Consider the following 25,688-nt stretch of genomic DNA (forward strand, 5'->3'; position numbering starts at 1 on the left):
ATAGGATACTTCATGCATGGGATGCCCAGCTCTCTAGATCTGACTACACTATTGTGTCCATACTGTAACTGTTGTAATCATTACCACTGTCATTTGAGGAGGAGGCTGCAGAAGGTGGTGGTGGTGGAGGCAGGACTGTTGAAAAAGATCACTGTACTGTCAGTTTCCCTCAAAACCATTTTGAAACAAATAAACTGTACTAATCTTGACCAGAGTCTCCATAACACCAAAAACCAAAACACACAAATGAGAGAGAGAGAGAGAGAGAGAGAGAGAGAGAGAACTGTGTACAGTAGTGTGTACTACTTACTCCTACAATTCAGCCCACTGGGCCCGGCTGCTGGCGGTGGTGGGGGTGGCGGCGGTGGTGGTGGTGGCGGTGGTGGTCGTGATGGCGGTGGCGGTGGTGGTGGCACTGCCGGGGCAGGGGTTGCTTCTTGCCCTGTGGGGAAAAATACATGTCGTCATTAAGGAGCATTTGAAAACAAGACTTCAGACCTCTATTCCAAATTGGAGAGGGATTACGGTACAGTACTGTAGATGGCCTTAGGGAATTAGCTATTGATTAAAATACAAAACAATACAGTATACTGTAGTACAAAAACTACTGTAGTCTGTGAAGCTGACATTGGGCCCAACATAAAACAGTATGGTACTGTACTGTACTGTATATAAAAAAATATACAGTACAGTAAAGTACTGAATGACCAAGTGGTGCAACGTCACACAGAGGCACTGTCGCCACCCCACGAGCTGTAGAAGATGGCACAAAAGATGGTGAGAGCGATGGTGGCCACATTGCCGGCAATGGAGACCCGGCAGTGCCTTTCCAGCATCAACGAAGCATTCGAGGCACTGCCGGGTCTCCCTGTCATGCACATGACACTGGAGCACGAACCCAGTGGAGGACCTCGCTGAGGACTTTGCGGGACCTCGCCGGAGGGGTAAGTATGGTATTAATAAATACAGTACCAGTGGAATTTTTGTTTGTATCACAGTGATACTAAATGAAAATTACCCCTGGTATATCCCTTCATTTGTAAATGGGGCACAGAGTGAGAAGTGATAAGATACCAGCCAATCAGCTCCCAAATTTCATTTTTCAAACACAGCCTGTGAGATGACAGTTGGGAGCTGATTGGAGACCCCTGAATTTGTCCGTGACGTACAGTAATAATGTCAGACTTAAAGGGGGCAGGGCCAGCACAGAAAAATAGAGTGTACAGTACTGTAGGTTAACATAGATTTGGTCGACAGACATTAGAATGGTGGATCAATCAACTTGCCTTTTGTTACTGTAGGTTTATTAATCAAACAAGCCATGTCGACCAATAGTGTGTCACCCTTTAGTCCATGTACAGTACTGTAGATTTAATCAGCCTGTCAATCAAATGTCTGCCAGTCATGTCAGTATGTGTTAACAACTGTCAGTCATCATCAGATACTGTACTATCCAACACTCTACAGTGCAGTGTACAGTAATGTAGAGTATGTCAGAGTCGTGCATTGTACTGTATTCGTTATTGTACAGTATACTGTAATTCATGTGATTATACAGCAATACTGTACTTACTGCGCCTTATACGCCTCCGGATGCGCTCTAGGCGAGGCCTGTCCCTCCTCAGCAGGTCTGACCACCTGTGCTGGAGTGACCTTACGTTGTGGCGCAGGCCGTAGTGCCTGTGTATTTCCCTGCTTGCCTTTCTATATGCAAGCTTTTTGTCTTGGTTTGTTGCGAAGGCTTGGTCCCGCCACTTCACCAAGACAAAGAGCTCGCCGGATGAAAATCATCGTGCCCTACTAGCAGCCATTTTCAATAGCCAGTGACGCACGTCGTACATCGCACAGCGCATAACATATGGCGCACGGTGCACACGCACTGCGCACGACGACACTAATTCACTCGTTACGGCAGGCGTCTGTGGTGCACTGTAATGTAGTCATAACCGTAGTGGCAAAGTCACAGACATAAACCCTCTCAAACAAAGTCCAAGAGACGTCGCTATAGTGTGTAAGGCCGAGACCGCATCTGCGTTGTCGCATGTTTGTGTTTTGCGTTTTAGGCGCACAGTTTGAGATACAGAGCCCTGTCTCTCATTCTATACAGTCCATTCACTACCAGTTTCTGCAGTTAAGAAATCACTATTGTGTGGTGCAAAATTCAAAGCACTGTCAGTTTTTAATATACAGTACAGGCACATTCATAGTGGCACACTAGTTGTCCTAGCAGACGGGGGATGGTGTCCTTGGCAATGGTCACCATTCGTAGCATTTTTCAGGACACTAGGGCAGAGCTGACTGCTTACAGTAAATGGATTAACAAAGCATCCTTTATTATGGTAATGAGAGGCTCTTGCTTGCTTTGGGGGAAGGGACCTGATGCACTGTGTATGACTCTCGGCCCACTGGGCATGTGCCAGAGATCCCATTGCAACCCTCCTACTGGGCATGCGCCCGCCAGAGATGGAAATTCAACAGCATACTGACTGCAGTAACACAGCCAACCAACTGCGCATGCTCAGTGATGATCTTCCATATGCTATGGCATAGCACTACATGGCGTATGGCTTCGTACCACAGATCCCATTGTACAGGTACCCCCTCCATTTCTAATCCATCGCAGATGGCTGACAGCCACCATAGCGTCAACCGTGTAATACAGAGAGCTCTCTCTCATACAGATCCCATTACTACCGTACTTAGTGTGCAAGGTTGGAACAGCATCACCATTGTCATAAGTTTGCAATGCAATGCTATTTTGTGCTTCAAACGCACAGTCAGCTTTGAACACAGAGAGCTCTCTCACAGACAGAAACCACTCTCAGACACAGTCCAAGAGACGTCGCTATAGTGTGTAAGGCTTTCTGCATCTGCGTTGTCGCATGTTTGCGTTTTGCGTTATAGGCGCACAGTTTGAGATACAGAGCCCACTCTTGGCGCTACAGATCCCATTGTAACCCCTCCACTGGGCATGCGTATGAAATCCCATTGCAACCGCTCGAAGCAGACAGCCACCACAGCGCAGACATTGACGAAAGTTTTGCACTATTTAAACACACAATCAGTTTATAATGTCTTACTTTTAAGCAGCCTTTTAAACAACAACACTACAGTATTAAAGTACAACACTACTAAAGTAGTTTCACTATAGTGTCCAGAGCAGACAGTGCCAATAAAAAAAATATACAGTATACGGTACAGTATATTCTTTTCCTGGGATAGAACCTGGGACAATAATTCTACCAAAGTGATCACCTAACCACTAACCCACACGGCAGCTACAGAGAACTGCACAGAGCAGCCTCATCTTTGTGCACTCCTACCGATGCTGTTTTTAATAATAAAAAAAAAAAATTGTCATACTGTAATTCATCCAATCTCAGTGAAAGCTGTATACAGCCAACCAACTGCGCATGCTCAGGGATGATCTTCCATACGCCATGGCATAGCGCTACATGGCATATGGCTTGGCACCACAGATCCCATTGTACAGGTGCCCCCTCCATTTCTAATCCATCGCAGATGGCTTACAGCCACCATAGCACCAACCATGTAATACAGAGAGCTCTCTCTCATACAGATCCCACTACTACCGTACTTAGTGTGCATGGTTGGAACAGCATCACCATTGTCATAAGTTTGCGATGCAATGCTATTTTGCGCTTCAAACGCACAGTCAACGTTGAACACAGAGAGCTCTCTCACAGACAGAAACCACTCTTAGACACAGTCCAAGAGACGTCGCGATAGTGTGTAAGGCCGAGACCGCATCTGCGTTGTCGCATGTTTGCGTTTTGTGTTTTAGGCGCACAGTTTCAAATACAGAGCCCACTCTTGGCGCTACAGATCCCATTTTAACCCCTCCACTGGGCATAAGCATGAAATCACATTGCAACCACTTGAAGCAGACAGCCACCACAGCGCAGACATTGACGAAAGTTTTGCACTATTTAAACACACAATCAGATTGTAATGTCTTACTTATAAGCAGCCTTTTAAACAACAACACTACAGTATTACAGTACAACACTAATAAAGTAGTATCACTATAGTGTCCAGAGCAGACATTGCCAATAAAATAAAATATACAGTATACTGTACGGTATATTCTTTTCCTGGGATCGAACCCGGGACCATAATTCTACCAAAGTGATCACCTAACCACTAGCCCACACGACAGCTACAGTGAACCATACAGAGTGGCCTCATCCTTGTGCACTCCTCCCGCTGCTGTTTTTATTAAAAAAAAATATTGGCATACTGTAATTCATCCCATCTCAGTGAAAGCTGTGCGTGCATCTCATTCATCTACAGTATCGGTTATACCATGATAACAACTCGAGCAACTTTTCTACTGTTCAGATACTGCACCGTATGTACAATACTGTACAGGTATAGTATGTGCAGTGATTTGCATCCTGTTATAAGATCTTACTGTACGGTACAGTACTGTACTGTATGTACATTATGTGACATTAAAAATACAGTATTGGTTGTGCGAACATGCAATGCTGTGAATATGATATCCATCCAATTTACTGTAAGTTTAACAGTATGGCATTCAGTACAAGGCATTCAGTACAAATTACAACAGAGGAGCACTCACCACCCAGCGGTTAAGAACTGTATTACATGCAATTACAACAGTGGAGCACTCGCCACCCAGCGGTTAAGCACTGTATTACATGCCGTAGCATATCCTTCGTTGAAGAATACCACGGTATGCCACAAGTCCATGGCATGACTCAGAGGCCTGCATGCCATGCCACAAGTCCATGGTGCGACTCACGCCACGCCATGAGCAACAAAATAGCTGGGCAAATCTGTACATCTGTAACATCAGCCACTGCTCAGCCAGCATAGAGACACCCACTACTGCTATCTCACATCTGTAATACCTCACAGTCCTGTGTATACATATGTAACATCAGCCACAGCACAGACAGCATAGAGACGCCCACTACTGCTTTCTCATATCTGTAATACCTCACAATCCTGTGTATACATCAGAAACATCAGCCACAGCACAGCCAGCATAGAGACACCCACTACTGCTATCTCACATCTTTAATACCTCACAGTCCTGTGTATACATCTGTAACATCAGCCACTGCACAGCCAGCATAGAGACGCCCACTACTGCTTTCTCATATCTGTAATACCTCACAATCCTGTGTATACATCAGTAACATCAGCCACAGCACAGCCAGCATAGAGACACCCACTACTGCTATCTCACATCTTTAATACCTCACAGTCCTGTGTATACATCTGTAACATCAGCCACTGCACAGCCAGCATAGAGACACTCACTACTGCTATCTCACATCTGTAATACCTCACAGTCCTGAGTATACATCAGTAACATCATCCACAGTACAGCCAGCATAGAGACGCCCACTACTGCTATCTCACATCTGTAACACCTCACAGTCCTGTGTATACTTCTGTAACATCAGCCACAGCACAGCTAACATAGAGACGCCCCCTACTGCTATCTCACATCTGTAATACCTCACAGTCCTGTGTATAAATCTGTAACATCAGCCAAAGCACAGCCAGCATAGAGATACTCACTACTGCTATCTCACATGTGTAATACCTCACAGTCCTGTGTATACATCTGTAACATTAGTCACAGCACAGCCAGCAAAGAGACACCAACTACTGCTATCTCACATGTGTAATACCTCACAGTCCTGTGTATACATCTGTAACATTAGTCACAGCACAGCCAGCAAAGAGACTCCCACTACTGCTATCTCACATCTGTAATACCTCATAGTCCTGTGTATACATCAGTAACATCAGCCACAGCACAGCCAGCATAGCGACCCACTGCTGCTATCTCACATCTGTAATACATCACATTCCTACATATACATCATTAACATCAGCCACAGCTCAGCCAGCATAGAGACACCCACTACTGCTATCTCACATCTGTAATACCTCACAGTCCAGTGTATACATCTGTAACATCAGCCACAGCAGAGCCAGCATAGAGACGCCCACTACTGCTATCTCACTTGTGTAATACCTCACAGACCAGTGTATACATCAGTAACATCAGCAAAAGCACAGCCAGCATAGACACCCACTACTGCTATCTCACATCTGAAATACCTCACAGTCCTGAGTAAACATCTGTAACATCAGCCACAGCACATCCAGCATAGAGACACCCACTACTGCTTTCTCACATCTGTAATACCTCACTGTCCTGTGTATACATCAGTATCATCAGCCATAGCACAGCCAGCATAGAGACACCCACTACTGCTATCTCACATCTGTAATACCTCATTGTCCTGTGTATACATCTGTAACATCAGCCACAGCTCAGCCAGCATAGAGACACCCACTACTGCTATCTCACATCTGTAATACCTCACAGTCCAGTGTATACATCAGTAACATCAGCCACAGCTCAGCCAGCATAGAGACACCCACTACTGCTTTCTCACATCTGTAATACCGCACAGTCCTGTGTATACATCTGTAACATCAGCCACAGCACAGCCAGCATAGAGACACCCACTACTGCAATCTCACATCTGTAATACCTCACAGTCCTGTGTATACATCTGTAACATCAGCCACAGCACAGCCAGCATAGAGACACCCACTACTGCAATCTCACATCTGTAATACCTCATAGTCCTGTGTATACATCTGTAACATCAGCCACAACTCAGCCAGCATAGAGACACCCACTACTGCTTTCTCACATCTGTAATACCTCACAGTCCTGTGAATACATCTGTTACATCAGCCACAGCACAGCCAGCATAGAGACACCCACTACTGCAATCTCACATCTGTAATACCTCATAGTCCAGTGTTTACATCTGTAACATCAGCCACAGCTCAGCCTGCAAAGAGACACCCACTACTGCTTTCTCACATCTGTAATATCTCACAGTCCTGTGTATACATCTGTAACATCAGCCACAGCACAGCCAGCATAGAGACACCACTACTGCTATCTCACATCTGTAATACCTCACAGTCCTGTGTATACATCTGTAACATCTGCCACAGTTCAGCCAGTACAGAGACGCCACTACTGCTATCTCACATCTGTAATACATCACAGTCCTGTGTATACATCTGTAACATCAGCCACAGCTCAGCCAGCATAGAGACACCCACAACCGCTATCTCACAACTGTAATACCTCACATTCCTCTGTATACATCTGTTACATCAGCCACAGCTCAGCCAGCATAGAGACGCCCACTACTGCTATCTCACATCTGTAATACCTCACAGTTCTGTGAATATATCTGTAACATCAGCCACAGCTCAGCCAGCATAGAGACACCCACTACCGCTATCTCACATCTGTAATACCTCACAGTCCTGTGTATACATCTGTAACATCAGCCACAGCACAGCCAGTATAGAGACGCCCACTACTGCTTTCTCACATCTGTAATACCTCACAGTCCTGTGTATACGTCTGTAACATCAGCCACAGCACAGCCAGCATAAAGACGCCACTACTGCTATCTCACATCTGTAATACCTCACAGTCCAGTGTATACATCAGTAACATCAGCCACAGCACAGCCAGCATAGACACCCACTACTGCTATCTCACATCTGTAATACCTCACAGTCCTGGGTATACATCTGTAACATCAGCCACAGCAGAGCCAGCATAGAGACGCCCACTACTGCTATCTCACATCTGTAATACCTCACAGTCCTGTGTATACATCTGCAACATCAGCCACAGCACAGCCAGTATAGAGACGCCCACTACTGCTTTCTCACATCTGTAATACCTCACAGTCCTGTGTATACGTCTGTAACATCAGCCACAGCACAGCCAGCATAAAGACGCCACTACTGCTTCCTCACATCTGTAATACCTCACAGTCCAGTGTATACATCAGTAACATCAGCCACAGCACAGCCAGCATAGACACCCACTACTGCTATCTCACATCTGTAATACCTCACAGTCCTGGGTATACATCTGTAACATCAGCCACAGCACAGCCAGCCTAGAGACCCCCACTACTGCTTTCTCATATCTGTAATACCTCACAGTCCTGTGTATACATCAGTACCATCAGGTACAGCACAGCCAGCATAGAGACACCCACTACGGCTATCTCACATCTGTTATACCTCAGAGTCCTGTGTATACATCTGTAACATCAGCCATAGCTCAGCCAGCATAGAGACACCCACTTCTCTATCTCACATCTGTAATACCTCAAAGTCCTGTGTATACATCTGTAACATCAGCCACAGCTCAGCCAGCATAGAGACACCCACTACTGCTATCTCCCATCCGTAATACCTCACAATCCTGTGTATACATCGGTAACATCAGCCACAGCACAGCCAGCATAGAGACACCACTACTGCTATCTCACACCTTTAATACCTCACAGTCCTGTGTATACATCTGTAACATCAGCCACTGCACAGCCAGCATAGAGACACTCACTACTGCTATCTCACATCTGTAATACCTCACAGTCCTGTGTATACATCTGGAACATCAACCACAGCACAGCCAGCATAAAGACGCCACTACTGCTATCTCACATCTGTAATACCTCACAGTCCAGTGTATACATCAGTAACATCAGCCACAGCACAGCCAGCATAGACACCCACTACTGCTATCTCACATCTGTAATACCTCACAGTCCTGTGTATACATCTGTAACATCAGCCACAGCACAGCCAGCATAGAGACACCCACTACTGCTATCTCCCATCCGTAATACCTCACAGTCCTGTGTATACATCTGTAATATCAGCCATAGCACAGCCAGCATAGAGAAACCCACTGCTGCTATCTCATATCTGTAATAACTCACAGTCCTGTGTATACATCAGTAACATCAGCCACAGCACAGCCAGCATAGAGACACCCACTACTGCTTTCTCACATCTGTAATACCTCACAATCCTGTGTATACATCAGTAACATCAGCCACAGCACAGCCAGCATAGAGACACCCACTACTGCTATCTCACATCTTTAATACCTCACAGTCCTGTGTATACATCTGTAGCATGAGCCACTGCACAGCCAGCATAGAGACACTCACTACTGCTATCTCACATCTGTAATACCTCACATTCCTACATATACATCATTAACATCAGCCACAGCTCAGCCAGCATAGAGACACCCACTACTGCTATCTCACATCTGTAATACCTCACAGTCCAGTGTATACATCTGTAACATCAGCCACAGCAGAGCCAGCATAGAGACGCCCACTACTGCTATCTCACTTGTGTAATACCTCACAGACCAGTGTATACATCAGTAACATCAGCAAAAGCACAGCCAGCATGGAGACACCCACTACTGCAATCTCACATCTGTAATACCTCATAGTCCTGTGTATACATCTGTAACATCAGCCACAACTCAGCCAGCATAGAGACACCCACTACTGCTTTCTCACATCTGTAATACCTCACAGTCCTGTGAATACATCTGTTACATCAGCCACAGCACAGCCAGCATAGAGACACCCACTACTGCAATCTCACATCTGTAATACCTCATAGTCCAGTGTTTACATCTGTAACATCAGCCACAGCTCAGCCTGCAAAGAGACACCCACTACTGCTTTCTCACATCTGTAATATCTCACAGTCCTGTGTATACATCTGTAACATCAGCCACATCACAGCCAGCATAGAGACACCACTACTGCTATCTCACATCTGTAATACCTCACAGTCCTGTGTATACATCTGTAACATCTGCCACAGTTCAGCCAGTACAGAGACGCCACTACTGCTATCTCACATCTGTAATACATCACAGTCCTGTGTATACATCTGTAACATCAGCCACAGCTCAGCCAGCATAGAGACACCCACAACCGCTATCTCACAACTGTAATACCTCACATTCCTCTGTATACATCTGTTACATCAGCCACAGCTCAGCCAGCATAGAGACGCCCACTACTGCTATCTCACATCTGTAATACCTCACAGTTCTGTGAATACATCTGTAACATCAGCCACAGCTCAGCCAGCATAGAGACACCCACTACCGCTATCTCACATCTGTAATACCTCACAGTCCTGTGTATACATCTGTAACATCAGCCACAGCACAGCCAGTATAGAGACGCCCACTACTGCTTTCTCACATCTGTAATACCTCACAGTCCTGTGTATACGTCTGTAACATCAGCCACAGCACAGCCAGCATAAAGACGCCACTACTGCTATCTCACATCTGTAATACCTCACAGTCCAGTGTATACATCAGTAACATCAGCCACAGCACAGCCAGCATAGACACCCACTACTGCTATCTCACATCTGTAATACCTCACAGTCCTGGGTATACATCTGTAACATCAGCCACAGCAGAGCCAGCATAGAGACGCCCACTACTGCTATCTCACATCTGTAATACCTCACAGTCCTGTGTATACATCTGCAACATCAGCCACAGCACAGCCAGTATAGAGACGCCCACTACTGCTTTCTCACATCTGTAATACCTCACAGTCCTGTGTATACGTCTGTAACATCAGCCACAGCACAGCCAGCATAAAGACGCCACTACTGCTTCCTCACATCTGTAATACCTCACAGTCCAGTGTATACATCAGTAACATCAGCCACAGCACAGCCAGCATAGACACCCACTACTGCTATCTCACATCTGTAATACCTCACAGTCCTGGGTATACATCTGTAACATCAGCCACAGCACAGCCAGCCTAGAGACCCCCACTACTGCTTTCTCATATCTGTAATACCTCACAGTCCTGTGTATACATCAGTACCATCAGGTACAGCACAGCCAGCATAGAGACACCCACTACGGCTATCTCACATCTGTTATACCTCAGAGTCCTGTGTATACATCTGTAACATCAGCCATAGCTCAGCCAGCATAGAGACACCCACTTCTGCTATCTCACATCTGTAATACCTCAAAGTCCTGTGTATACATCTGTAACATCAGCCACAGCTCAGCCAGCATAGAGACACCCACTACTGCTATCTCCCATCCGTAATACCTCACAATCCTGTGTATACATCGGTAACATCAGCCACAGCACAGCCAGCATAGAGACACCACTACTGCTATCTCACACCTTTAATACCTCACAGTCCTGTGTATACATCTGTAACATCAGCCACTGCACAGCCAGCATAGAGACACTCACTACTGCTATCTCACATCTGTAATACCTCACAGTCCTGTGTATACATCTGGAACATCAACCACAGCACAGCCAGCATAAAGACGCCACTACTGCTATCTCACATCTGTAATACCTCACAGTCCAGTGTATACATCAGTAACATCAGCCACAGCACAGCCAGCATAGACACCCACTACTGCTATCTCACATCTGTAATACCTCACAGTCCTGTGTATACATCTGTAACATCAGCCACAGCACAGCCAGCATAGAGACACCCACTACTGCTATCTCCCATCCGTAATACCTCACAGTCCTGTGTATACATCTGTAATATCAGCCATAGCACAGCCAGCATAGAGAAACCCACTGCTGCTATCTCATATCTGTAATAACTCACAGTCCTGTGTATACATCAGTAACATCAGCCACAGCACAGCCAGCATAGAGACACCCACTACTGCTTTCTCACATCTGTAATACCTCACAATCCTGTGTATACATCAGTAACATCAGCCACAGCACAGCCAGCATAGAGACACCCACTACTGCTATCTCACATCTTTAATACCTCACAGTCCTGTGTATACATCTGTAGCATGAGCCACTGCACAGCCAGCATAGAGACACTCACTACTGCTATCTCACATCTGTAATACCTCACATTCCTACATATACATCATTAACATCAGACACAGCTCAGCCATCATAGAGACACCCACTACTGCTATCTCACATCTGTAATACCTCACAGTCCAGTGTATACATCTGTAACATCAGCCACAGCAGAGCCAGCATAGAGACGCCCACTACTGCTATCTCACTTGTGTAATACCTCACAGACCAGTGTATACATCAGTAACATCAGCAAAAGCACAGCCAGCATAGACACCCACTACTGCTATCTCACATCTGAAATACCTCACAGTCCTGAGTAAACATCTGTAACATCAGCCACAGCACATCCAGCATAGAGACACCCACTACTGCTTTCTCACATCTGTAATACCTCACTGTCCTGTGTATACATCAGTATCATCAGCCATAGCACAGCCAGCATAGAGACACCCACTACTGCTATCTCACATCTGTAATACCTCATTGTCCTGTGTATACATCTGTAACATCAGCCACAGCTCAGCCAGCATAGAGACACCCACTACTGCTATCTCACATCTGTAATACCTCACAGTCCAGTGTATACATCAGTAACATCAGCCACAGCTCAGCCAGCATAGAGACACCCACTACTGCTTTCTCACATCTGTAATACCGCACAGTCCTGTGTATACATCTGTAACATCAGCCACAGCACAGCCAGCATAGAGACACCCACTACTGCAATCTCACATCTGTAATACCTCACAGTCCTGTGTATACATCTGTAACATCAGCCACAGCACAGCCAGCATAGAGACACCCACTACTGCAATCTCACATCTGTAATACCTCATAGTCCTGTGTATACATCTGTAACATCAGCCACAACTCAGCCAGCATAGAGACACCCACTACTGCTTTCTCACATCTGTAATACCTCACAGTCCTGTGAATACATCTGTTACATCAGCCACAGCACAGCCAGCATAGAGACACCCACTACTGCAATCTCACATCTGTAATACCTCATAGTCCAGTGTTTACATCTGTAACATCAGCCACAGCTCAGCCTGCAAAGAGACACCCACAACTGCTTTCTCACATCTGTAATATCTCACAGTCCTGTGTATACATCTGTAACATCAGCCACAGCACAGCCAGCATAGAGACACCACTACTGCTATCTCACATCTGTAATACCTCACAGTCCTGTGTATACATCTGTAACATCTGCCACAGTTCAGCCAGTACAGAGATGCCACTACTGCTATCTCACATCTGTAATACATCACAGTCCTGTGTATACATCTGTAACATCAGCCACAGCTCAGCCAGCATAGAGACACCCACAACCGCTATCTCACAACTGTAATACCTCACATTCCTCTGTATACATCTGTTACATCAGCCACAGCTCAGCCAGCATAGAGACGCCCACTACTGCTATCTCACATCTGTAATACCTCACAGTTCTGTGAATACATCTGTAACATCAGCCACAGCTCAGCCAGCATAGAGACACCCACTACCGCTATCTCACATCTGTAATACCTCACAGTCCTGTGTATACATCTGTAACATCAGCCACAGCACAGCCAGTATAGAGACGCCCACTACTGCTTTCTCACATCTGTAATACCTCACAGTCCTGTGTATACGTCTGTAACATCAGCCACAGCACAGCCAGCATAAAGACGCCACTACTGCTATCTCACATCTGTAATACCTCACAGTCCAGTGTATACATCAGTAACATCAGCCACAGCACAGCCAGCATAGACACCCACTACTGCTATCTCACATCTGTAATACCTCACAGTCCTGGGTATACATCTGTAACATCAGCCACAGCAGAGCCAGCATAGAGACGCCCACTACTGCTATCTCACATCTGTAATACCTCACAGTCCTGTGTATACATCTGCAACATCAGCCACAGCACAGCCAGTATAGAGACGCCCACTACTGCTTTCTCACATCTGTAATACCTCACAGTCCTGTGTATACGTCTGTAACATCAGCCACAGCACAGCCAGCATAAAGACGCCACTACTGCTTCCTCACATCTGTAATACCTCACAGTCCAGTGTATACATCAGTAACATCAGCCACAGCACAGCCAGCATAGACACCCACTACTGCTATCTCACATCTGTAATACCTCACAGTCCTGGGTATACATCTGTAACATCAGCCACAGCACAGCCAGCCTAGAGACCCCCACTACTGCTTTCTCATATCTGTAATACCTCACAGTCCTGTGTATACATCAGTACCATCAGGTACAGCACAGCCAGCATAGAGACACCCACTACGGCTATCTCACATCTGTTATACCTCAGAGTCCTGTGTATACATCTGTAACATCAGCCATAGCTCAGCCAGCATAGAGACACCCACTTCTGCTATCTCACATCTGTAATACCTCAAAGTCCTGTGTATACATCTGTAACATCAGCCACAGCTCAGCCAGCATAGAGACACCCACTACTGCTATCTCCCATCCGTAATACCTCACAATCCTGTGTATACATCGGTAACATCAGCCACAGCACAGCCAGCATAGAGACACCACTACTGCTATCTCACACCTTTAATACCTCACAGTCCTGTGTATACATCTGTAACATCAGCCACTGCACAGCCAGCATAGAGACACTCACTACTGCTATCTCACATCTGTAATACCTCACAGTCCTGTGTATACATCTGGAACATCAACCACAGCACAGCCAGCATAAAGACGCCACTACTGCTATCTCACATCTGTAATACCTCACAGTCCAGTGTATACATCAGTAACATCAGCCACAGCACAGCCAGCATAGACACCCACTACTGCTATCTCACATCTGTAATACCTCACAGTCCTGTGTATACATCTGTAACATCAGCCACAGCACAGCCAGCATAGAGACACCCACTACTGCTATCTCCCATCCGTAATACCTCACAGTCCTGTGTATACATCTGTAATATCAGCCATAGCACAGCCAGCATAGAGAAACCCACTACTGCTATCTCATATCTGTAATAACTCACAGTCCTGTGTATACATCAGTAACATCAGCCACAGCACAGCCAGCATAGAGACACCCACTACTGCTTTCTCACATCTGTAATACCTCACAATCCTGTGTATACATCAGTAACATCAGCCACAGCACAGCCAGCATAGAGACACCCACTACTGCTATCTCACATCTTTAATACCTCACAGTCCTGTGTATACATCTGTAGCATGAGCCACTGCACAGCCAGCATAGAGACACTCACTACTGCTATCTCACATCTGTAATACCTCACAGTCCTGAGTATACATCAGTAACATCAGCCACAGTACAGCCAGCATAGAGACGCCCACTACTTCTCTCTCACATCTGTAATATCTCACAGTCCTGTGTATAAATCTGTAACATCAGCCAAAGCACAGCCAGCATAGAGACACCCACTACTGCTATCTCACATCTGTAATACCTCACAGTCCTGTGTATACATCTGAAACATCAGCCACAGCTCAGCCAGCATAGAGACGCTCACTACTGCTATCTCACTTGTGTAATACCTCATAGTCCTGTGTATACATCTGTAACATCAGTCACAGCACAGCCAGCAAAGAGACTCCCACTACTGCTATCTCACATCTGTAATACCTCACAGCCCTATGTATACATCTGTAACATCAGCCACAGTGCAGCCAGCAAAGCGACCCACTGCTGCTATCTCACATCTGTAATACATCACATTCCTACGTATACATCATTAACATCAGCCACAGCTCAGCCAGCATAGAGACACCCACTACTGCTTTCTCACATCTGTAATACCTCACAGTCCTGTGTATACATCTGTAACATCAGCCACAGCAGAGCCAGCATAGAGACACCCACTACTGCTATCTCACATCCGTAATACCTCTCAGTCCTGTGTATACATCTGTAACATCAGCCACAGCAGAGCCAGCATAGAGACGCCCACTACTGCTATCTCACTTCTGTAATACCTCACAGTCCAGTGTATACATCAGTAACATCAGCCACAGCACAGCCAGCATAGACACCCACTACTGCTATCTCACATCTGTAATACCTCACAGTCCTGTGTATACATCTGTAACATCAGCCACAGCAGAGCCAGCATAGAGACGCCCACTACTGCTATCTCACATCTGTAATACCTCACAGTCCTGTGTATACATCTGTAACATCAGCCACAGCAGAGCCAGCATAGAGACGCCCACTACTGCTATCTCACATCTGTAATACCACACAGTCCTGTGTATACATCTGTAACATCAGCCACAGCACAGCCAGCATAGAGACACCCACTACTGCTTTTTCACATCTGTAATACCTCACAGTCCTGTGTATACATCAGTAACATCAGCCATAGCACAGCCAGAATAGAGACACCCACTACTGCTATCTCACATCTGTAATACCTCATTGTCCTGTGTATATATCTGTAACATCAGCCACAGCTCAGCCAGCATAGAGACACCCACTACTGCTTTCTCACATCTGTAATACCTCACAGTCCTGTGTATACATCTGTAACAGCAGCCACAGCACAGCAAGTATAGAGACGCCCACCACTGCCTTCTCACATCTGTAATACCTCCCAGTCCTGTGTATTATCTGGAACATCAACCACAGCACAGCCAGCATAAAGACGCCACTACTGCTATCTCACATCTGTAATACCTCACAGTCCAGTGTATACATCAGTAACATCAGCCACAGCACAGCTAGCATAGACACCCACTACTGCTATCTCACATCTGTAATACCTCACAGTCCTGTGTATACATCTGTAACATCAGCCACAGCACAGCCAGCATAGAGACACCCACTACTGCTTTCTCAAATCTGTAATACCTCACAGTCCTGTGTATACATCAGTACCATCAGCTACAGCACAGCCAGCATAGAGACACCCACTACTGCTATCTCACATCTGTAATACCTCATAGTCCTGTGTATACATCTGTAACATCAGCCACAGTTCAGCCAGCATAGAGACACCCACTACTGCTATCTTCCATCCTTAATACCTCACAGTCCTGTGTATACATCTGTAATATCAGCCATAGCACAGCCAGCATAGAGACACCCACTACTGCAATCTCACATCTGTAATACCTCATAGTCCTGTGTATACATCTGTAACATCAGCCACAGCACAGCCAGCATAGAGACACCAATACTGCTATCTCACATCTGTAATACCTCACAGTCCTGTGTATACATTTGTAACATCAGCCACAGCTCAGCCAGCATAGAGACACCCACTACTGCTATCTCACATCTGTAATACCTCACAGTCCTGTGTATACATCTGTAACATCAGCCACAGCTCAGCCAGCATAGAGACACCTGCTACTGCTATCTCACATCTGTAATACCTCACAGTCCTGTGTATACATTTGTAACATCAGCCACAGCTCAGCCAGCATAGAGACACCCACTACTGCTATCTTACATCTGTAATACCTCACAGTCCTGTGTATACATCTGTAACATCAGCCACAGTTCAGCCAGCATAGAGACACCCACTACTGCTATCTTCCATCCTTAATACCTCACAGTCCTGTGTATACATCTGTAATATCAGCCATAGCACAGCCAGCATAGAGACACCCACTACTGCAATCTCACATCTGTAATACCTCATAGTCCTGTGTATACATCTGTAACATCAGCCACAGCACAGCCAGCATAGAGACACCAATACTGCTATCTCACATCTGTAATACCTCACAGTCCTGTGTATACATTTGTAACATCAGCCACAGCTCAGCCAGCATAGAGACACCCACTACTGCTATCTCACATCTGTAATACCTCACAGTCCTGTGTATACATCTGTAACATCAGCCACAGCTCAGCCAGCATAGAGACACCTGCTACTGCTATCTCACATCTGTAATACCTCACAGTCCTGTGTATACATTTGTAACATCAGCCACAGCTCAGCCAGCATAGAGACACCCACTACTGCTATCTTACATCTGTAATACCTCACAGTCCTGTGTATACATCTGTAACATCAGCCACAGCTCAGCCAGCACAGAGACGCCACTACTGCTATCTCACATCTGTAATAACTCACAGTCCTGTCTATACATCTGTAACATCAGCCACAGCTCAGCCAGCATAGAGACACACACTACTGCTTTCTCACATATGTAATAACTCACAATCCTGTGTATACATCTGTAACATCAGCCACAGCACAGCCAGCCTAGAGACACCCACTACTGCTATCTCACATCTGTAATACTTCACAGTCCTGTGTATACATCTGTAACATCAGCCACAGCTCAGCCAGCATAGAGAAACCCACTACTGCTATCTCACATCTGTTATACCTCACAGTCCTGTGTATACATCTGTAACAGCCACAGCACAGCCAGCATAGAGACACCCACTACTGCTATCTCATATCCGTAATACCTCACAGTCCTGTGTATACATCTGTTACATCAGCCACAGCTCAGTCAGCATAGAGACACCCACTATTGCTATCTCACATCCGTAATACCTCACAGTCCTGTGTATACATCTGTAACATCAGCCACAGCACAGCCAGCATAGAGACACCCACTACTGCTATCTCACATCCGTAATACCTCACAGTCCTGTTGATACATCTGTAACATCAGCCACAGCACAGCCAGCATAGAGACACCCACTACTGCTATCTCACATCTGTAATACCTCACAGTCCTGTGTACACATCTGTAACATCAGCCACAGCACAGCCAGAATAAAGATACCCACTACTGCTATCTCACATCTGTAATACCTCACAGTCCTGTGTATACATCTGTTACATCAGCCACAGCTCAGCCAGCATAGAGACACCCACTACTGCTATCTCACATCCGTAATACCTCACAGTTCTGTGTATACATCTGTAACATCAGCCACAGCACAGCCAGCATAGAGACACCCACTACAGCTATCTCACATCTGTAATACTTCACAGTCCTGCATACACATTGGGAACATCGAGTAACATCGGACCCCGACACACAATTACAACAGGTGAGACCTTACTCAGGTATTGCTAACCTCGTTGTGTGCAGTGAGTAGTTAAGCTGCGTATGCCGTCGCATTGTCTATTTTATGCACGCCCAAGTAATGGCGTCCCATCAAACAGGCACGCCTGCGTTACTCCGACCACTCCCCCGTCACCACCCCCAAACGCTGATTACCTGTAACTCACTCTGCGATGGCTTTGTATCTCCAGGAGTGACACCGCTAACTCATACACGCACAGTGAGATGCATACGCATGTGCAGAACAAAAATCGGCCATCTGCGTACGCTATCGCATTAGAGGTCCATGCTGAACGTGACCCAGAGAGTTACATTTACTAAAGTGAGAGTATTTAGAAGTGAATTTTAGAAGAGATGTTGCCCATAGCAACAAATCAGATTCTACTTAACAATTAAACGAGCACCTTCTAGAATATAATAGCTAGAATCTGATTGGTTGCTATGGGCAACATCACTTTAAAAACTCACTTTTAAACTCTCACTTTAGTAAATTTACCCCCTAGTCTCTGCCAGCAAAGCATGTGATATACATTGTTACTCCTCTACACGGATACACTATATAGAATATACGTCTGGGAAATATTCTATGTAAACAATGGCTTTATTATGTTTGCCTGCATACATTTAGGGCCCGATTCAGAGCCGCACGCAAGCGGCACGGTGTTAATGAACTGTGCATGCACCACGTCCGGTGTGCGCATGCGCGAGCCCCACTGAGTGACTGAAGTTCAGTTGTTGCGGGGCTCTCAACAAGACGGGGCAGCTATCGATGGTGATTGACAGCTTGCCCCATTTTGTGGGCGGGTAGGTGGGGTGACTGTACAAACGCCTAGTATTCCCTTAGGAATGCCTGGCGTTTGTAGGGCGGACTTTCCGACATCACTACTGATGTCAGTAGTGAACTTGCTGATCTATTAGAGCAGGAAGTCCACTCGGCCTTGCAGCAGCAAAACCCTACCCCAAGGTCCCGTCACAAGGCCAATGGTCGCGATTATCGCTACGGTCTGCTGGCCGCTCGCACAAGCTGTGGGTTGTCTCCCACAGCTTTACGAGCGGCTGGAGAAAAAAAAAAAACATACGCCCACATTCCCTGCAAGCAGCCGCCAGCAGCGAGCGGCTCTGAATCGGGCCCTTAGTAACAAATAACAATAATCATATATGAAGTTGCCATTGCTTGGTCACAGACATAATACTGAACAGTGAAGAATTTGGTGATGATTTGTTTAGGATTTCTTAGTTTATTTTTTAATGAAATGTTTCTTATACTATACCTGCTATAAAAGTATTTATCTACCTTACCCTATGTATCACCAATAAGATAACAGAGCTCCACCTAGAACTGAGGGCACACAAACCTCTAGTCAGGGACAGAAGGAGTTAATAAATCTTAGAGGTGTGTTTTTAGTTGGAGTGACAGCTTTGGGAGCTTAGCGGATTGGTGGGATGTTAGCAAAATTCAAATAAGGGAGCCACACCAACTGCCACCCGAAGTGCTGCCAGACATTGCCTGGCAGGACTCACTGGCCGTTGGCGTTGCTCACCTCTGGAGCTGCCAATAGTTATTAGCTTTGGGGGCAGATTATAGGGGTTATGGACAGTTAGGAGTTTAATACTGACACTTTGCAGCTGATCTCTTACCCTCCCTCCCCTTTTGTGTTGGCTTTATTTCATGGAAGGGAATTACCAGCAATATGAAAGCGCCCATCTTGCTGCAGTATGGGATTACACTCCCCTTCAATGCACTGGGTAGGCTCAATATTACCCTACTGGGGTCAGGCCCGCCATGAGCCGTGGCGGGCCCCGGTAATAGGGGGCGTGGCCTAATTAAAAAAAAAAAGATTTGCAGCGCTGCGAAGCGCCGCTGCGTGCTGGGGAGGGGGGCGCTCTGAGCCCCCTCAGCCCGGTGCAAAGCCAGGGGGGGCGCGATCAGTGTGATCGCTCCCCCGCACAGGTATAGGAGACTGCTGTGTGCTGGTCTGCTGTGAGGGATGGGGAGTGGTGCCGGACGCAGGCCCCCACCGGGCCCCTCAGGTAATCTCTACCCGCTCCCCCCTCCCTCTCGGCGCCCCTGATTGGGGTCAGCGGCATCTCTCACCCGAGCGGGCCTGAATAGTGCATTGGCACGGGTGTTGGATACTGTACTGGCTTAGAAAGGGATAGATAGCCCCTGCGAGTTGTCATTTCACATTTGTCTCTGAAAGTGGGATAGCCGACCCGAGAATGTTACATATGACGTCATTTGCCTATAATAAGTGGTTACTGATTGTTTGTTGTTTTTTCTTCTGCCACCATTGGGAGCTGATTGGCTGGAGCACCGTTACCACACCCAATGCGTTTTATCACTCGCTGTGAATGATAAAACTCGTAGATGAATAGGCCCCTTATACTGTAATAAATAAAACTGAGAATTATTTTTAGTTTATGAATATTTATTACTGGGAAAAGGGTGATGGACGGATCAGTGTAAGGAGAGGGGGCTGATGGGTGTGAGGAAATGTGCTTATAGGGTGAGGGTCTTCCTGGCTAAAAGAGGTCTAGGTACAGGAATGAGCCCAAAAACAAGATGCTTTGCTTCTGTACATGTTGTGTAGATATGTAACTGAACTTGGCAGGGGGCAACTGTACGCCCCCACAAACACCTTAGGGCCAGCAGGTCACCCCCCCACCCACCTATTAAAAAAAAAAAGAAATGAAAAATCTCTATTTAAAACTTAAAAGTCTTTAAAGCAGGAGACAGAATGAGAGGAGAAGAAGGGAATCATTAGGGAGATAATCGCACTTTATCCTGTTACGTAGTCACGGCCGCGGCTATGCGCTATTTCTGCGACAAAGCCTCTCCCTGGTGTACATATGTGTGCGAGTATCTGCAGGGACTGAGATGCCGACTCGCAGCGTCTGTAGATGCTGCTTTACCATCTACTGCAAGGAAGACGGTCGCACCATGGCGATCGCGGGCTCTATAGCAGGTGCAGTTCCTCCATCCATGGATGGAAACATATGGGAGTAGGAGAGCGTCTCTGTACACAACTACATTCAGCTGCATGCCTGCGATGCTCCCATAACTGCGCCCATAATACGCTATCTCAGCATGCACCCACTTATTGCCTCGCACCGCTCAGTAACGCCCTCTACATTGCTTATACAGTACTATCTGCGTGCGCCTGAATCATTACCGCAGCTTTGTAAGCATATTATCGGGGAGCATGCGCAGTGCGTGTTTTTAGGGATTATCGCACACGCGCATTAGCTAGAAATCTCTGTGACCATTGACATCAAGTCACACAGAATTAGGTCCATTAAGTTTTCATCTTTCTCCAGTTAAAATGCTGGAGAAAGGCCCATTCTAAGCTTACTAAGGAGATACAATAGGGTCTATATAATGGCTTCCACCAGACCCCTATAGAGTGATAATCAAACAAGGGTGATAGGAAAGGGACAGCCAGAGGGAAGCTGATATTAACAATGGACTCACAATAAACCCCTGAGGTTCAATCGCTTCTGCAATGGCTCCCGCTACCAACACATTCAATGACCACAGCACAACGTCACTTAGTTTATATACAGAGATAGGAGGGTCTCCTAATGCATCACCGGTAGCTGCAGAGACTACGAGACGCAGCTTCCAGCATACTCTAGTAATCCTGGCTGTGGTGATGTCTGGGAAACCCCATATAGCTCATTCTAGACATATTGGGACAAAATATTCCATCCATCATGGCATCATTTCTAATTTGAACCCAGAATTTCTTGATGGGGGAACAATCCCAGACAAGGAATAGGGATGTGTTGCTGTCCCCACATTGGGCCAGGTTGGGATAGTGCTCATACAGCTCCACAATACTCAATTCATGTCAGATATTAAATATGTGATGACTTTGCTAAGTGAAGTTTGCTTGGAGTTCTTTTCTGCTGAACTAGGGTCACAATAACAAGGGACATATACTGTATCTCGTGCTCTCTCAGCAGCTGTCAAGGATGATCTCTGGCCAAGTTGGAATGGTATAAGAGTGTCACTATATTGGTTTTGTGTGTAACCTGGTGAGGGTGGGGTGCTGCGGTAAGGGTGACCTGGTGAGGGTGGGGTGCTGCGGTGAGGGTGACCTGGTGAGGGTGGGTTGCTGCAGTGAGGGTGACAAGGTGAGGGTGGGGTGCTGCGGTGAGAGTTACCTGGTGAGAGTGCTGCGGTGAGGGTGACCTGGTGAGGGTGCTGCGATGAAGGTGACCTGGTGAGGGTGCTGCGGTGAAGGTGACCTGGTGAGAGTGCTGCGGTGAAGGTGACCTGGTGAGAGTGCTGCGGTGAAGGTGACCTGGTGAGAGTGCTGTGGTGATAGTGAACTGGTGAGAGTGCTGCATTGAGAGTTAACTGGTGAGAGTGCAGTGGTGAGGGTGACCTGGTGAGAGTGCTGCATTGAGAGTTACCAGGTGAGAGTGCTGTGGTGAGGGTGACCTGGTGAAAGTACTTCAGTGAGGGTGACCTGGTGAGAGTGCTGTGGAGATAGTGACCTGGTGAGAGTGCTGAGGAGATAGTGAACTGGTGAGAGTGCTGAGGAGATAGTGACCTGGTGAGAGTGCTGAGGAGATAGTGACCTGGTGAGAGTGCTGAGGAGATAGTGACCTGGTGAGAGTGCTGCGGTGAGGGTGACCTGGTGAGAGTGCTGCAATGAGGGTTACCTGGTGAGAGTGCTGCACTGAGAGTTACCTGGTGAGAGTGCTGTGGTGATAAAGACCTGGTGAGAGTGCTACATTGAGAGTTACCTGCTGAGAGTGCTGCAGTGAGGGTGACCTGGTGAGAGTGCTGCAGTGAGGATGACCTGATGAGAGTGCTGCAGTGAGAGTTACCTGGTGAAAGTGCTGTGGTGATAGTGACCTGGTGAGAGTGCTGCAGTGAGGGTGACCTGGTGAAAGTGCTGTGGTGATAGTGACCTGGTGAGAGTGCTGCGGTGAGGGTGACCTGGTGAGAGTGCTGCAGTGAGAGTTACCTGGTGAGAGTGCTGCAGTGAGGGTTACCTGGTGAGAGTGCTGCGATGAGGGTTACCTGGTGAGAGTGCTGCGATGACTGGGACCTGGTGAGAGTGCTGCGATGAGGGTGTCCAGGTGAGAGTGCTGCAATGAGGGTGACCTGGTGAGAGTGCTCCGATGAGGGTCACTTGGTGAGAGTGCAGCATTGAGAGTTACCTGGTGAGAGTGCTGTGGTGAGGGTGACCTGGTGAGAGTGCTACATTGAGAGTTACCTGCTGAGAGTGCTGCAGTGAGGGTGACCTGGTGAGAGTGCTGCAGTGAGGGTGACCTGGTGAGAGTGCTGCAGTGAGAGTTACCTGGTGAAAGTGCTGTGGTGATAGTGACCTGGTGAGAGTGCTGTGGTGAGGGTGACCTGGTGAGAAAGCTGCAGTGAGGGTGACCTGGTGAAAGTGCTGTGGTGATAGTGACCTGGTGAGAGTGCTGCGATGAGGGTGTCCTGGTGAGAGTGCTGCGATGAGGGTGACCTGGTGAGAGTGCTCCGATGAGGGTCACCTGGTGAGAGTGCTGCATTGAGAGTTACCTGGTGAGAGTGCTACAGTGAGGGTGACCTGGTGAGAGTGCTGCGATGAGGGTGACCTGGTGAGAGTGCTGCGATGAGGGTGACCTGGTGAGAGTGCTGCAATGAGGGTGACCTGGTGAAAGTGCTCCGATGAGGGTCACCTGGTCAGAGTGCTGCATTGAGAGTTACCTGGTGAGAGTGCTACAGTGAGGGTGACCTGGTGAGAGTGCTGCGATGAGGGTGACCTGGTGAGAGTGCTGCGATGAGAGTGACCTGTTGAGAGTGCTGCGAAGAGGGTGACCTGGTGAGAGTGCTACAGTGAGGGTGACCTGGTGAGAGTGCTGCGATGAGGGTGATCTGGTGAGAGTGCTACAGTGAGGGTGACCTGGTGAGAGTGCTGCGATGAGGGTGACCTGGTGAGAGTGCTTCGATGAGGGTGACCTGGTGAGAGTGCTGTGATGCGGGTGACCTGGTGAGAGTGCTCCGATGAGGGTCACCTGGTGAGAGTGCTGCATTGAGAGTTACTTGGTGAGAGTGCTACAGTGAGGTTGACCTGGTGAGAGTGCTGCGATGAGGGTGACCTGGTGAGAGTGCTGCGATGAGGGTGACCTGGTGAGAGTGCTACAGTGAGGGTGACCTGGTGAGAGTGCTGCGATGAGGGTGACCTGGTGAGAGTGCTACAGTGAGGGTGACCTGGTGAGAGTGCTGCGATGAGGGTGACCTGGTGAGAGTGCTACAGTGAGGGTGACCTGGTGAGAGTGCTGCGATGAGGGTGACCTGGTGAGAGTGCTGCGATGAGGGTGACCTGGTGAGAGTGCTGCGATGCGGGTGACCTGGTGAGAGTGCAGCGATGCAGGTGACCTGGTGAGAGTGCTGCGATGAGGGTGACCTGGTGAGAGTGCTGCGGTGAAGGTGTCCTGATGAGAGTGCTGCGGTGAGGGTGTCCTGGTGAGAGTGCTGTGATGAGGGTGACCTGGTGAGAGTGCTGCGGTGAGGGTGTCCTGGTGAGAGTGCTGCGGTGAGGGTGTCCTGGTGAGAGTGCTATGATGCGGGTGACCTGGTGAGAGTGCTGCGGTGAGTGTGACCTGGTGGGAGTGCTGCGATGCGGGTGACCTGGTGAGAGTGCTGCATTGAGGGTGACCTGGTGAGAGTGCTGCGATGAGGGTGACCTGGTGAGAGTGCTGCGATGCGGGTGACCTGGTGAGAGTGCTGCATTGAGGGTGACCTGGTGAGAGTGCTGTGATGAGGGTGACCTGGTGAGAGTGCTACGATGCGGGTGACCTGGTGAGAGTGCTGCGGTGAAGGGTGAGATCGGTTGGCTGTATGTTTAGAGTTAACCATTTTC

The sequence above is a fragment of the Taudactylus pleione genome, unplaced genomic scaffold (genome assembly GCF_031769625.1).
Source record: "Taudactylus pleione unplaced genomic scaffold, aTauple2 ptg000720l, whole genome shotgun sequence".
NCBI lineage: Eukaryota > Metazoa > Chordata > Amphibia > Anura > Myobatrachidae > Taudactylus > Taudactylus pleione.